At 50.7% G+C, this 14,984-nt stretch overlaps 1 protein-coding gene across 2 annotated transcripts in view; it reads left to right on the top strand.

Moving 5' to 3' along the window:
- The first annotated feature begins 904 nt into the window (after nt 1-904).
- The window catches only part of CSNK1G2 (casein kinase 1 gamma 2), a 53,665-nt gene continuing 39,585 nt past the window's right edge, over nt 905-14,984 (top strand). Inside the window, exon 1 of one of the 2 annotated variants that reach the window (XM_077921979.1) lies at nt 905-1,169. The gene's annotated coding sequence lies outside the window, so the exon portion shown is untranslated. The remainder of the gene's footprint in view (nt 1,170-14,984) is intronic. The other variant, XM_028713384.2, reaches the window with a different exon arrangement.

Below are 14,984 nucleotides of genomic sequence, written 5' to 3'. Positions count from 1 at the left end.
TGTGTGTGTGTGTGTGTGTGTGTGTGTGTGTGTGTATAGTTTTCACTCAGGTCCATGTCAGTTAATTTAGGCAGGAAACCCTGGGTTGTTGTTGCTGCAATGTTGACAGCCGGCTGCTTATAAAAGCAGGCCGGCGGAGCTGTTTGCTGTTCAGTTCAGTTCAGTTCTGTTCCAGCTTACAAATAAAGAGCTGCTCTGAAGAATCGCTGTGTCGTCTGATATGTTCACCCACAACTTAACAACATATATATATATATATATACACACACACACACACACAGAGAGAGAGAGAGATGGGGGAGGGAGATAACAATAAATAACAAGAGACATTTATTTATTTATTTATTTATTATTTATTTATTTATTTTCAGGTTTATACATTTCAATCATTTTACAGTCATTTCAACATTTCAAAACTCGACTTCCTTCCCCCTCTTTCTGCCGTTCCTTAAATTTATTTTTTTAATAATTCCTGCACCTCCAAATGAACTTAAATTCGTTCATTTATTCATCTACTTTAAATATACGCTCCTACGAAACTGCAGGTTGTTGCAATAATGTTCCTGCCCATGTTTTTATCTGTTTGCAAATATTCAATAAATAAGAGACAACTATATGACAAGAGATGGAAGTTAAAAAATGAAATAAAATAAAATAACCCATAATATTAGGCGGGTAAAATAAGCCCAGTTCCATATGGGTTAAGTTCTGGTCATGGAATTATTCCATAGGCCGAATGGTCCGGATTTTGCCCCGCACATGGACGATCCCTCCAACGGGAATCCGGAAGTGTCTCTCCGAGCACCACCGCTCTCTCCCCTCTTTGCCCGCCGGCCTCTTCCTCTTCCCCTCCCGCCCGCCCCTTTCTGCGCCTGCGCGGAGGGCCCCCCTGGCGGGCCAGCGAGCGAGCGAGCCCGAGTCGCCTAAGCCAGCTCCGGAGCGGAGCCCCGGATTCACCAAGGCGGCTTGCGCCGGCGGCGTGACGTCAGCGCCATAGAGCGCCGCCGGGCCTTACGCCGCTGGCGCCCCGGCCGTCCCTTCCCTGCTTGGCTTGCTCAGAAGGCGAAAGGAGCTGGGAAGAGAGCGGAGCACCAAATGGGGCGCCTGGAGGGGGGCAGGCCCGGGGGCCCCCACCCCTGAGGAGCCAGGGGGAGGGGGAAGAAAGCCAGGTGAGTCTTTGGGGGGGGTTAATTTGGGAAGGGCTTTGGAGGGGGGGTTCTGCCCAGTTCCCCCCATTTGCATTGCTTTATATAGGTGCAAATTTTTTTTGGGGGGGGGGCAGAAAAAGAGCCAACAATGCAATGTTTTTTCGAGGGGGTAGGAAAGAGGAAGCTGCATTTGGGGCCAGGGGGGTCTTAATCTTATTGCACCTCGATCCAGCCCTATTGCAACACATTTATAGACATTTTATTAGGAATTTATTGGTGGGGGGGCTGCTGGTGGGAGGGGGGAGAAGGAAGGAGGCTTAGCTGGGTGGGAGTTAAACTTGGAAAAAATTGGGGGGGGGGGCAGAGAGAGGCCTGCTGGCCCTGTTGCATTTCTCTCCTCCACACACCCCAATTTCTCCCAAGGAATAAATAAAGCACCCTCACAGCCTCCCCTTTATATTTTATTTTTTTTGTGGGGGGGGGGGAATTGCATTTAGGTTGGAAGGAATTCCATAAAATACCCACCTCCTTTCCACAAGCCTTTCCAACTTTAAAGGGGGGGATGGACCAGTTTTTTAAAAAGTGGATTTGGGTTGTGTGGGACAGAGACATGTGTTTGTGTGAATTGGAAGAGAGGCTTGTTCTTCGTTTTTTTTCCTCCCCCCCCCCCAAAAAAAAAGAAAGAAAAAGAAGTAACTGTGACCTGGGCCTACTTATTTGTTTTGCTCTTAACTTCCCTTGTCTTCTTTCTTTCGTTTTGCAAAACAAAGAGCAGTGCTTAAGCTGTATTATATTTTCAGTGCTTTTTTTGGAAACCCCCTCCCCCCCCCCAAAAAAAACTTTTTAAATTTTCTTCCCCAATTTGAAGAGCGGAGCAAAGTGGCTCCTGAACTGTGGTGGTTTCTAACTTGCAGGGTTATCTTTTGAAACAGCAATGAGATGATGATGATGATGATGATGATGATTGCAACTGAAAAGAAAGAATGCCTGGTAAACAGTTGTTATTCTGAGTCTGCTTTTATCATTTTCCCCCTTTCCTCCCTGTGGGAACTGGGCTTCTTTCTCAACCCCCCCCCCCAAAAGTCCCTTTTTCCAAAACAGTAGGTTAGCAACATCCATAGCTTGGGTGTGTTCATGGAAAAGGAAGGAGAGGTGAGGGGGAGGGGAGACAAAAGGAGGAAATGAAAGGAACCTTTAACAAAAAAGGGAGTTTTTTTGGGGGGGGGATGAGGGTCAGTGCAGCTGTAGCCGAGTGCCTTTTAACCCCCAGGTTGGCAACCCCCCCACCTCATTTTCTTTTCCACCCATCTCAGACCAGGCCTTGTCTTTTCTCTTCCTCCTCATTTAGAGTTTCTCTTTCATCCCTCCTTAGTAGGAAACCAACCCCCCAATTGCAAAAAGAAAAAGTGAAAATCTAACTGTTGCAATACTGGTTTGTTTTCCTCCCCCCCTTGGAACCTTCTGTTATCTGTAGCCAGTCTTTTGTTTTGTTATTAAAGCAAAGAACTCCTCCTTTATTCGCATCTTTTCTTCATCCTGCCACTTCCCAACTTCCCAAAAAGAACCCCCCCCCAAAAAAAAGTGTTTTGATGTGAAACACATAAAGGGATTTTGAATCCTTGGGGTTTTTTATGCAGGGAACATCTCTTCTTTCTTTCTTTCTTTCTTTCTTTCTTTCTTTCTTTCTCTCTCTCTCTCTCTCTCTCTCTCTCTCTCTCTCTCTCTCTCTCTGCTTATCGTCCTAAATTGCCCCCAGACAGTCAAAAAATCAAAATGTCTCGTGGGTTTTGGAGATGGGGGAATAGGGAGGAATACCTTCTGGGGGCAGGCCTGCGGCGCTCGGAGCGAAGGGGACCACCCATTTGGAGGCATTCTTGCTCTCTCTATAATTTTATTTTCCAAGCACTAACCTGTTATGTTTCTCCTTTGTGTGTGTGCGCGCAAAGTGTCTTCGTGGCAGGTTTTTAAAGCAATCTCTTAGGCAGGCTGTATATATAAAAACCCCGATTTATTTGCCCGGAACTGTGTTTGCAAAGTCACTATCTTGGGTCTTGCTATATTCTGGCGAGGCCTTTCTGGAACGGATAAACCAAAGCGTGCGAATCCGTCTGGCAGGAGAACATTTGACCAGGAAATACACCGGATTCCCCCCTCCCTCCTCCTCCTAGCGAGTGAAATGCCGAGAAACAGCTTCAAAAATAAAATGTGGTGTTTAGGAACTTCGGAAAGAAGGGGTTGGCTTATGAGGCCAGTCGTGTTCAGCTAGGAAGATTGATTGATTGATTGATTGATTCTGAACAGCTTGACAAGACACTGGAGAAGTTTTGGTTTGTTCCCATGCAGGCTAAGGGAAATTGTTTATAGAATCATAGAGTTGGAAGGGACCACGTGGGTCATCTAGTCCAACCCTCTGCGATGCGGGAATCTTTTTGCCCAGTGTGCGACTCGAACCCACAACCCTGGGCTTCAACATTTGCATTACACGGAAGAATAGAAAACCGCATGTGGAGGAGCGGGGACTCAAACCCGGCTCACCAGATTATGAGTCTACCGCTCTTAACCACTACACCACACTGCCTTTGACAGAGTCGAACCATTCACCTCCTGCACTGACTGGCAGCCGCCCTCTGGGGTTTTAGGCAAGGGACCTCTGCCAGCTGAGCCTGCAAGTGCCCTTTTACATTCAAAGCAAGTGCTCTTACCACTGAGGTACACCACTTGAAAATAAGTTAAGACTCTAGTCCTCAGGGTTTTTGTGGTTTTAAACAGGAAGGTGGGGGCAGAACCCGCCCCCCTGTCGCAGAGCTACAGCCTTTCCCATCAGCTAAGCCTCTTCCCACTGCTTATGTTTCGCCGTGGTTCTTAAGTCTCCTGACAACCCTGTGAGGTGGGCTCAGTCTGAGAGGCGCATTTGAATCTCCTGCTCCACGGTGGTTAGCTTAAAAGCAGTTGCGCATGGGAAACAGTGACTTGCTTCTAGTGCTATGGCATCAGCTGATACAGGGTTGAAAACGCCAATATATTAGAGGTAAAGGGACCCCTGACCATGAGGTCCAGTCATGACCGACTCTGGGGTTGCGGCGCTCATCTCACTTTACTGGCTGAGGGAGCCAGCGTACAGCTTCCGGGTCATGTGGCCAGCATGACTTAAGCCACTTCTGGCAAACCAGAGCAGCGCATGGAAACGCCCTTTACCTTCCCGTCGGAGCGGTACCTATTTATCTACTTGCATTTTGATGTGCTTTTGAACTGCTAGGTTGGCAGGAGCAGGGACCGAGCAACGGGAGCTCACCCCGTCGCAGGGATTCGAACCGCCAACCTTCTGATCAGCAAGTCCTAGGCTCTGTGGTTTAACCCACAGCGCCACCCGCGTCCCTGCCGATATATTAGCTTATCTCCAAATGGCACCTTAAACCTAGCTTGTTTTCGCCACAACAGAACGTCCAGGCACCATCTTTTTCTTTCTTTCTTTTTTGCAGTGGTACATATTATTATTACTTTCATTTCTGAGTGGTTGACAACACATTAAAACATTAAACTGCATGGAGATCTTTCTGGGTGCCAGGATGGCGACTGACATCTCCACCTGGCTGTCTCATCCAGCTTTCTTAAGCACATAAGCAGAAGAACTTGTTTATTTCATTTATCTCCCAGCTTTTTCTCCAAGGAGTCCATGGTCCACCCCCCTCCTCAGTTAATACCACAACGACCCTGTGAGGTGGGCCAAGAGACTGGGACTGAGACTCCAAGGTCGCCCAGTGAGCTTCAGGACTGAGTGGGGACTCGAACTCTGATCTCCCAGCTCCTCGTCCGACACTCTAACCGCTACACCACCCTGCCTTCCTAGAGTCCTCCTGCTATAGGGCAGCTCTATAAATTAAGTAGGTAAATCAGTGGGGGGGGGGGGAGCCAAATGTCCCTGAGAAAAGGATCTGAAATATTTTCCTGGAAACTTGGAATTTTTTTATTCTGGATTGTTTGATTTGACGTTTTAATGTGTTGTCAACCGCTTTGCATTTCCCCCCCTTTAATATAAAAAGCGTTTTACAGTTTAGTATTACATTCTAATGGGTTGTTGAATATTGCTTTATTTGACATTGCTTTGTTTTCTGTAAGTTGTTTATTCTGAGAGCCAGTGTGGTGTAGTGGTTAAGAGTGGTAGTCTCGTAATCTGGGGAACCGGGTTCGCTTCCCGCTCCTCCACCTGCAGCTGCTGGGTGACCTTGGGGTAGTCACACTTCTCTGAAGTCTCTCAGCCCCACTCACCTCACAGAGTGTTTGTTGTGGGGGAGGAAGGGAAAGGAGAATGTTAGCTGCTTTGAGGCTCCTTAGGGTAGTGATAAAGCGGGATATCAAATCCAAACTCCTCCCCTTCTTCTTCTTCTTCTTCTTCTTCTTCTTCTCTGTAAAGTTATTGTGACTTTGTCTTGGATCAGATGCTTATTAGGTATGTAATCTTTGCTGCCTGTCCTGGGCTTTCTTCAGCTCATAAACCACTTTCTGTATAGTAATATAGAAAGGAGGGATACAAATTGAAATGAAATGAAATTTAAATGAAAGCAGTATAGAAATGGAATTTTATTATTGCGGTGGTGCCTTGGAAGTCGAACGGAATCTGTTCTGGATGTTCGTTCGACTTCCAAAACATTTGGAAACCAAGATGCGACTTCCGATTGGCTGCAGGAAGCTCCTGCAGCCAATCAGAAGCTGCGGAAGCCACATTGGATGTTCGGGTTCCAAGGAACATTCACAAACTGGAACACTCACTTCTGGGTTTGCGGTGTTTGGGAACCAAAACGTTCGACTCGCAAGGTGTTTGGGATCCAAGGTACAACTGTATTATTATTAGTAGTAGTAGTAGTAGCAGTACAGCGGATGCTCAGGTTGTGAATGTGATCTGTGCAGGATGCACGTTCGCAACCAGAAGTGGTACATCTGCGCACGCGCAGGTTGCTATTTGGCGCTTCTGCGCATATGCAAAGCGTGATTTAGCACTTCTGTGCATGCACGACCCCCGAAACCCGGAAGTAACCTGTTCTGGTACTTCTGAGTTTCGGTGGGTCCGTAACCAGAAAAAGTGCAACCTGGAGCATCCGTAACCCAAGGTATGACTGTAGTAGTATCTGTGCTTTATTTCTGGGGGCACACAGGGGTATGCATACCCCTAAACATTTTGTGAATCTTAAGTTTGGCCTCATAGAGGGACAATATTTCAATATGAGTAGGAAAATGAGAGTACAGTGGTACCCCGCAAGACGAACGCCTCGCAAGACGGAAAACCCGCTAGACGAAAGGGTTTTCCGTTTTGGAGGCGCTTCGCAAGACGAATTTCCCTATGGGCTTGCTTCGCAAGACGACAGCCCATAGGGAAATATCCGGGACAGCGGGGAAGCGCAGCGCGTCTTCCCCACTGTCCTCGGACCTCCTCCGAAGCCTGGCAGCGGGGCGGGAACACCTCCTCCCGCCGCCGCCGGGCTTCGGAAGGCTCCTCCGAAGCCGGGCGGGGGGGCGGGAACACCTGCCCCCGCCGCCCGGCTTCGGAATGATGCTCCGAAGCCGGGCGGCGGGGAGGGAACACCTTCTGAAGGCGGGCGGGGGGCGAAAGTCTTTGTTCCCCCCTGCCTGCCTTCCCGGGAGAGCGGAGAAATGCAGCGCGTTTCTCCGCTGTCCCGGAAGGCTTTTGAAGGCAGGCGGGGGGGAGCAAAGACTTTCGCCCCCCACCCGCCTTCAGAAGAGGTCCTGGACCTCTTCTGAAGGCTGGCGTGGGGCAAAAGTCTTTGTCCTCCCTGCCTGCCTTCCCAGGGGCTTTTAAATCGCCCCGGACAGCGGAGGACTTCTCCGCTGTCCCGGGGCGATTTTAAAATGCCGCCCGCCAGCATTTTAAGATCGCCCCGGACAGCGGAGAAGTCCTCCGCTGTCCCGGGGTTTTTTCAAATGCTGGGGGTGGGAAGAAAAGCCCTTGTCCCCCCCCCCCCCAGCCTTCAGAAAGCAAAGTTCTTAACCTGAGGTACTATTTCTGGGTTAGAGGAGTCTGTAACCTGAAGCGTCTGTAACCTGCGGCACCACTGTAATAATAATCAGTGCTTTTCCCCCCCTTAAAAAAATGTTTAAGGGTACAGTGGTGCCTCGCAAGACGAAATTAATTCGTTCCGCAAGTCTCTTCGTCTTGCGAGTTTTTCGTCTTGCGAAGCATGGTTTCCCATAGGAATGCATTGAAAATCAATCAATGCGTTCCTATGGAAACCGCCTTCAGACCAGGTCCGGGGACAGTCTGTCCCCCGACCTCTTCTGAAGGCTGGGGGGGGGGAACAAGGGCTTTTCTTCCCACCCCCAGCATTTTAAAAAAACCCCGGACAGCGGAGGACTTCTCCGCTGTCCGGGGCGATCTTAAAATGCTGGCGGGCGGCATTTTAAAATCGCCTGGGACAGCGGAGGACTTCTCCGCTGTCCCAGGGCGATTTAAAAGCCCCTGGGAAGGCAGGCAGGGGGGAGCAAAGACTTTTGCCCCCTGCCGGCCTTCAGAAGAGGTCCTGGACCTCTTCTGAAGGCCGGCGGGGGGCAAAAGTCTTTGCTCCCCCCCCCGCCTGCCTTCAAAAGCCGCCTGGGATAGCGGAGAAACGAAGGCTGGCGGCAGGAGGAGGTCTCTCCGCCCCGCCGCCAGCCTTCGGAGGAGGTCCGAGGACAGTGGGGAAGACGCGCTGCGCTTCCCCGCTGTCCCGGAGATTTCCCTATGGGCTTTCGTCTTGCGAAGGAAGCCCATAGGGAAATTCGTTTTGTGAAGCGCCTCCAAAACGGAAAACCCTTTCGTCTAGCAGGTTTTCCTTCTTGCGAGGCGTTCGTCTTGCGGGGCACCACTGTAAATGAAGTGACCCAGATGAGTTTTTGTAAAATTACAATCACCGAAAAGCTGAAAAACCAGGTTAAAGCACATGTCAGCATTGCCTAAACAAAGCTGTTTTAGCAAGCGAAGGCGTCCGTAGGCAGGGAGTTCCAAAAGTGGGGAAGGTACCACACTAGAAAATGAATTTATGTTGTCAACCAATAGCAACTGAAAGGCCCTTCCAAAAAGCCTCCAAAATCCTTTCTCCACTCCTCCACATTGATGGCTTGTTTAGTGGTTCTTGGTGAATCTGTTCCTTCAAATACTTTTGCACTGAACCTAAAACCAAGCTAGGAAAGGAGGGAAAACCCAGTTGTCATGGCCAAGTCCCTGTTTCCAGAGCCCTTAGAATCATAGAATCTTAAGAGTTGGAAGGGACCCCGAGGGTCATCCAGTCCAACCCCAGGCAATGTAGGAATCTCAACTAAAGCATCCATGACAGAGAATGCCACCCAGCCTCTGCGTAAAAACCTCAAAGGAAGGAGAGTATCACCTGGCCAAAGGAACCCGTTCTACTGTCAAACAGCTGGTACGCTCAGAAAGTTCTCGATATTTACCGTATTTTTCGCCCTATAGGACGCACTTTTCCCCCTCCAAAAATGAAGGGGAGATCTGTGCGCGACCCCTCTCGCTCTCCAGGCTTCAGGAAGCTATCAGCAAGCCTGGGGAGCCCGCGGGAGTTCCCCGCAGGGCTCCCTAGCCTGCGGATAGCAGCCTGCCGCCCAGTGCGTGGGGCACCCTGAAGCAGAGCGCACCGGGCAGACATCCGCAGCGTGGGGAGCCCTGCAGGAGTTCCCCCAGGGCTCCCTACGCTGCGGATAGCAGCCTGCCGCCCGGCGCGCGGGACACCCTGAAGCAGAGCGCACCGGGCAGACATCTGCAGCGTGGAGAGCCCTGCGGGAGTTCCCGCAGGGCTCCCTAGGCTGCGGATAGCAGCCTGCTGCACGGAGCGCGGGGCGCGCTGAAGCAGAGCGCGCCGGGCAGACATCGGCCAGCCCCACAAGCTCGGGGGACAGCGGGGAGGCGCAGCGCCGCCACCCCGCTGTTCCCCGACCTGGTTTGGTTTCCCCCACCTGGTCTTGGGGGGGGGGAAATAAAGGGAAATTTTTTCCCCTTTATTTCCCCCCCCAAAAAACTAGGTGCGTCCTATGGGACGGAGCATCCTATGGGACGAAAAATACGGTAGTCAGAATATCCTTTCTTGTCAATTGAAGCCGTTGGTTTGGGTCCTGCCTTCCAGAGCAGGAGCAAACAAGCTGGCTCCATCTTCCATACTCTCCTATCTTCTCTCAGTCTCCTCTTTTCCAGGCTAATCATCCCCAGCTCCTTCAACCGTTCCTCATCAGGCTTGCTTTCCAGACCCTTGAGCATCTTGGTCACCTTCCTCTGCACACCTTCCAGCTTGTCGACATCCTTCTTAAACTGAACCATCTGGAATTTGCGGACGCTCTCCAAGGGCTGCCCCACACAGTGCAGTGATCAAGCTTGACAAAGAATGGCGGCAGTATTTTTTTGGCCAATTTTTTAAAAATATATATATATTATTTTAGGAACAGGTCAAGAGCAAGCTAGCAACCTCCTAGAGCTTAGAAAAGAGAAGGGAGTGCCAATCTTCTCCCAACTTCAACGTTGCCAGGAGGTAGACCTCACATGCCGCAAGGCAGACAGCTATTTATAAACCTGCTCTAGGAAAACTTAGTGCAGAAAGCGAGAAAAGAGAAGTGGAATGTGTGCAGGGTTTTTTTTGGGGGGGGGGGTGGGCAGGTAAGGCATTCACAGGAAGCACCTGGAGGCCTCCACCTGTTTGAAACTGGAAACGCGCCAGGCGCCGGGGGGAATTCTAGCACTGCCCTGAATGGCACAGATACGTTCGGATGGTGCTGGGCGCCAGGCTGAGCCAAGATGGCAGACTTTGCTCCTTCGAAAGCGGCGCTGCCAGTTTGAGAACGGCGCTGGCTTTCTTTTTCCCTTTCTCCGGTTTCTTAGACTTCCCAATTGGCTCTAGCTAGGAGCCCGTTTGGAGAGACCGGTAGCGTATCTGCGTGTCCTGCAAATGGTTGTTTTTCTTTCAGGAGCGCGAGCACACAGGCATGCTTGTCGGCCGCTCTCCTGCACGGACAGCATGCATGAAACGCCTCATTCACAGCCGCCCTGAGCCAAATTGCAGGCATCGCATTTCTCCGGGGCGGGCGGGCGGGGGGCTGCAAGCACTCCTGCAAAAACAGCTGAGGAATGAGGGCTGGGAAGGGGCAACATGGCGGGGCTGCCCCTCTGACTCTCCGTTAGTCCTCTTTTACGATGGCGGAGCGAAAGCTTTGGGGTGGGGAGGGGAAGGCCAGACTCCCCCCCAAAAATGCCCCCCCTTTTTAAACACCTCCACTGACGGGTTTGCAAGAGCTAGGTTGGATGCACAAAACTGGCTTGAAGTCCATATCTTGATCATAGAATCATAGAGTTGGAATAGACCCCAAGGGCCATCGAGTCCAACCCCCTGCCAAGCAGGAAACACCATCAGAGCACTCCTGACATATGGTTGTCAAGCCTCTGCTTAAAGACCTCCAAAGAAGGAGACTCCACCACACTCCTTGGCAGCAAATTCCACTGTCGAACAGCTCTTACTGTCAGGAAGTTCTTCCTAATGTTGAGGTGGAATCTTCTTTCTTGTAGTTTGGATCCATTGCTCCGTGTCCGCTTCTCTGGAGCAGCAGAAAACAACCTTTCTCCCTCCTCTATGTGACATCCTTTTATATATTTGAACATGGCTATCATATCATATGATACAGTGGACACTCGGGTTGCGAACATGATCTGTGCAGGATGCACGTTTGCAACCCGCAGCGGCGCGTCTGCGCATGTGCGGGTTGCGATTTGGCGCATGCACAAAGAGCGGTTTAGCGCTTCTGCGCATGCACGACCGCCGAAACCCGGAAGTAACCCGTTTCAGTACTTCCAGGTTTCGACAGTCCGTAACCCGAGAAAACACAACCTGAAGCGGCTGTAACCCAAGATAGGACTGTATTCGTTTTGTAGTTTTTGACCTGGCAATATATCACGAATTGTGATGTGTGTGTTTTTGTGTCCTATGCAGTCAATGCCTCTACATAACTCCATCCTTATTTCAGACATTGAGATATATTCAGATATTGGTATATTGCAATGTTTAGCTGGTGATATATTGCGATGCTGGAAACCAGATCTCACCCACTGCATTTTTTACGCCTTTCTTAAAAACAAACTTTTCTCCTAGGGTTGGGCTAGACTAGACAACGATGTTTGGGGTTCCTTCCAAACCCACCGTTCTGTGATTCCTCTGTTCTCTACCTTCCTGTATGTAGAGCTCAAATACAGGTGGTTCAGTATTCAACAAGGCCACAAGGGAACAGGGGGGAAATAAGGGGGGGAAGAAATAAATGGTTGAAGGTAAAGGTAAATGGACCCCTGACCATTAGGTCCATTCGTGGCCGACTCTGGGGTTGCGGTGCTCATCTCGCTTTACTGGCCGAGGGAGCCGGCGTACAGCTTCCAGGTCATGTGGCCAGCAGGACTAAGCCGCTTCTGGCAAACCAGAGCAGCACACGGAAACACTGTGTATCTTCCCGCCGGAGTGGTACCTATTTATCTACTTGCACCTTGATGTGCTTTCGAACTGCTAGGTTGGCAGGAGCAGGGACTGAGCAACGGGAGCTCACCCCGTCGCGGGGATTCGAACCGCCAACCTTCTGATCAGCAAGTCCTAGGCTCTGTGGTTTAACAGAGCATTGCTCAAATGCTTAAGCAAAACAGACACATGATTTGTTCAGGAAAAAGGAGAAACAGTCATACCTCGGGTTACAGACGCTTCAGGTTGCGTTTTTCTGGGTTACTGACCGCCGAAACCCGGAAGTACCAGAACGGGTTACTTCTGGGTTTTGGCGGTTGCGCATGTGCAGAAGCGCTAAATTGCGCTGTGCACAGAAGCGCCTAATCGCAACCCTTGCATGCGCAGACGTGCCGCTTTGGGTTGCGAACGCTGCGGGTTGCGAACGTGCATCCCGCACGGATCCCGTTCACAACCCGAGCGTCCACCATACTTCGGAATTTGACACAGGAAGCAACCCTGGTTTTGCCAGTTTCAAGGCGACTGGGCATCCCTTGTGTGGCGTCATGCCTAGTTGCGCATAAGAGCATCATGAGAGACTGCCGAATGGGACCAGTGGTCTGTCTAGTCCCCCAGTGTCAAAATGCCCATAAGAAGCTAAGAATACAGATAGTTTGTCTCTGGCTGTGGAGGTTCCACAAGAGCGCAAGAAGATCCTGGCTACTGGAGACCAGGCCAATTGGACCCATCTAGTCCAGCACCCTCTTCTCACTGCAGCCAGCCAGATGAGAAGGATCTGAGCACCGGAACATTCAGCTCCGTCGGACGCCCAGGGTTCTAGCGTTGGGAGAGATGGAGGAAAACCTTTCTGCATGCCGTGCATAATTTTATGAACTCGTGTATCGTGTCGCCTTTATGCTCAGAAGAAACGTAAAAGCCGCCGCCGTTCCTTGCAGGGGAGTCGCAGGGAGAGTGTGTCTTGCGCCACCTGCGACCCAAGATCCCGGGGCAACTTGTTTTGCTCCTTCGCTTGATCTCACGGAGGAGAGAACCTCTGATTGTTCATCCCAGGAGATCCGGGGAGCGGAGCTTTGCCGAGCCTTGTTTAAAAGACTTGCCGACTTCTCCCCTGGGGTTGGAGAACCTGAAACCCTCCTGGGGCGATCGGATCCTGCGCACGGCATCTTGTCCTCACCACACCTTCCCCCCAAACCCTCCTCTTCCTTTATTTTTCCTGCATGGGCGTGGATATGTTTTATTTAGACCCCTGGCTTATGCAGCGCTGCAGAAATCTGTGTGCGCTCGTTATTTTTAGTGCTTTCCTGTTTTCTCTGCGATTCCCACACGGCGCTGCTTAAAGATTTGTGTGTGCTTTTCTTTTTTCCATTGTGACATCTCGTCACTCCCTTCGGTATTGCACTGCGTAATATATAAATATCTGTATATTCCAACCAGGTGTGTGCTGGCTGGTCTAGAAAAGGTGGAGGCCAGGAATCAGGGTAGGCGGGGAGTTAGAGCTGGCCTGATTTTTAGCATCTGGAAGAGACAGAGGCCGCATTCATGCCTCTCCCTCCCCTCTTGTGGCCGCCGAGAGTTTCTGTGTCGTCCTGTTTTTGCAAGGTTTGGGGGCTTCAGGGATGTTCCTTTGGGAAAGGTAGCAGAACATTTGGGTATAGTGCAAAATACGGAAGCAGTTGTGTTGCAGTGGGTTCGACTAGATCAGGCACAGGCAACCTCGGCCCTCCAGATGTTTTGGGACTACAGTTCCCATCATCCCTGACCACTGGTCCTGTTAGCCAGGGATGATGGGAGTTGTAGTCCCAAAACATCTGGAGGGCCAAGGTTGCCTATTCCTGGACCTAGGTCATGGGTAGGCAAACTAAGGCCCGGGGGCCGGATCCGGCCCAATCGCCTTCTAAATTTGGCCCATGGACGGTCCGGGAATCAGTGTGTTTTTACATGAGTAGAATGTATCCTTTTATTTAAGATACATCTCTGGTTTATTTGTGGGGCATAGGAATTTATTCATTTTAAAAATATATATATAGTCCGGCCCCCCACAAGGTCTGAGGGACAGTGGACCGGCCCCCTGCTGAAAAAGTTTGCTGACCCTTGGACTAGATGATCTCTGGGTTCTCTCTCAGCTCCGGAATTCTATGATTCTGTCAGTCATACCTCGGAGGTCGGACAGAATCCGTTCTGGAAGTCCGTTCGACTTCTGAAACGTTCGACTTCCAAAGCGCGGCTGCTGATTGGCTGCAGGAAGCTCCCATCGGACGTTCGGCTTCCAAAAAGACACTTGAAAACCGAAGCAATCACTTCCGGTTTTCAATTGTTCAGGAGCTGGAATGTTTGACTCTCAAGGCGTTTGGGAGCCGAGGTATGACTATTGTTCTGGCAGGGGGACCACGTTCCCAACTGCAAAAATATTCTGGGGGCCACATGTTTACTGGTGGGTGCATGGTTAGAAACTCAGATATATAAGCTAGCAGCCAAAGGACTCCTTAAGGCCAAGGTTGCAGTAGCCAAAAAAGAGTGTCTAGTTGCCATTCTGGGGCAAGATGTGTCTAATGTCTTATTTTCCAGATGATGGACTGACTCTGACTGATTCTCAGTTAAACATCTGGCTAGTTCAGAGGACAATCTGAGCTCGCTTAAGAGCTTTGAGAACTTAAAAGAGGAAAAGTCAACTTGGTCCAGTGATAGTCCGCATTTATATTGGCCTATTCCAACCGGATGAACAGAAAAAGCGTTTGGGCTCCAGAAATTCATTCTGATCGTGCAGATAATAGATAACGGATAGAATTTTACAGGATGCGGTATTAGTGTGCGAAAACAGTCCGGATTCAAGGATCCCCGGACTGTGGAGATGTCAGGAGCCATCCTAGTGTCCAGGCATCATCGCTTGGTCGCAGGTGGCCGATAAAGGTAAAGGTAAAGGTACCCCTGCCCGTACGGGCCAGTCTTGCCAGACTCTGGGGTTGTGCGCTCATCTCACTCAAGAGGCCGGGGGCCAGCGCTGTCCGGAGACACTTCCGGGTCACGTGGCCAGCGTGACGAAGCTGCTCTGGCGAGCCAGCGCAGAACATGGAAACGCCGTTTACCTTCCCGCTAGTAAGCAGTCCCTATTTATCTACTTGCACCCGGGGGTGCTTTCGAACTGCTAGGTTGGCAGGTGGCCGATAGCCAGGTGCAAAATGTGTCTGGCACCGGGCTAATTCTGAATAGGTTGGAGGCGGATTCCAGGCTGGTCCACGGGCAGAGAGGTGCCCCCCCTGGGGGATAAGGGGTCCTGGGCTTTGAGAGATTGAAACCAACCAGAAACTTAGCTGGGTAGCCAGCGCAGTTCAGGCAAGAAGTGGTGCAATACGCCCAGAGC

The sequence above is a fragment of the Podarcis muralis genome, chromosome 18 (assembly GCF_964188315.1).
Source record: "Podarcis muralis chromosome 18, rPodMur119.hap1.1, whole genome shotgun sequence".
Classification (NCBI taxonomy): domain Eukaryota; kingdom Metazoa; phylum Chordata; class Lepidosauria; order Squamata; family Lacertidae; genus Podarcis; species Podarcis muralis.
This window is presented reverse-complemented; position numbering and strand designations above follow the sequence as displayed.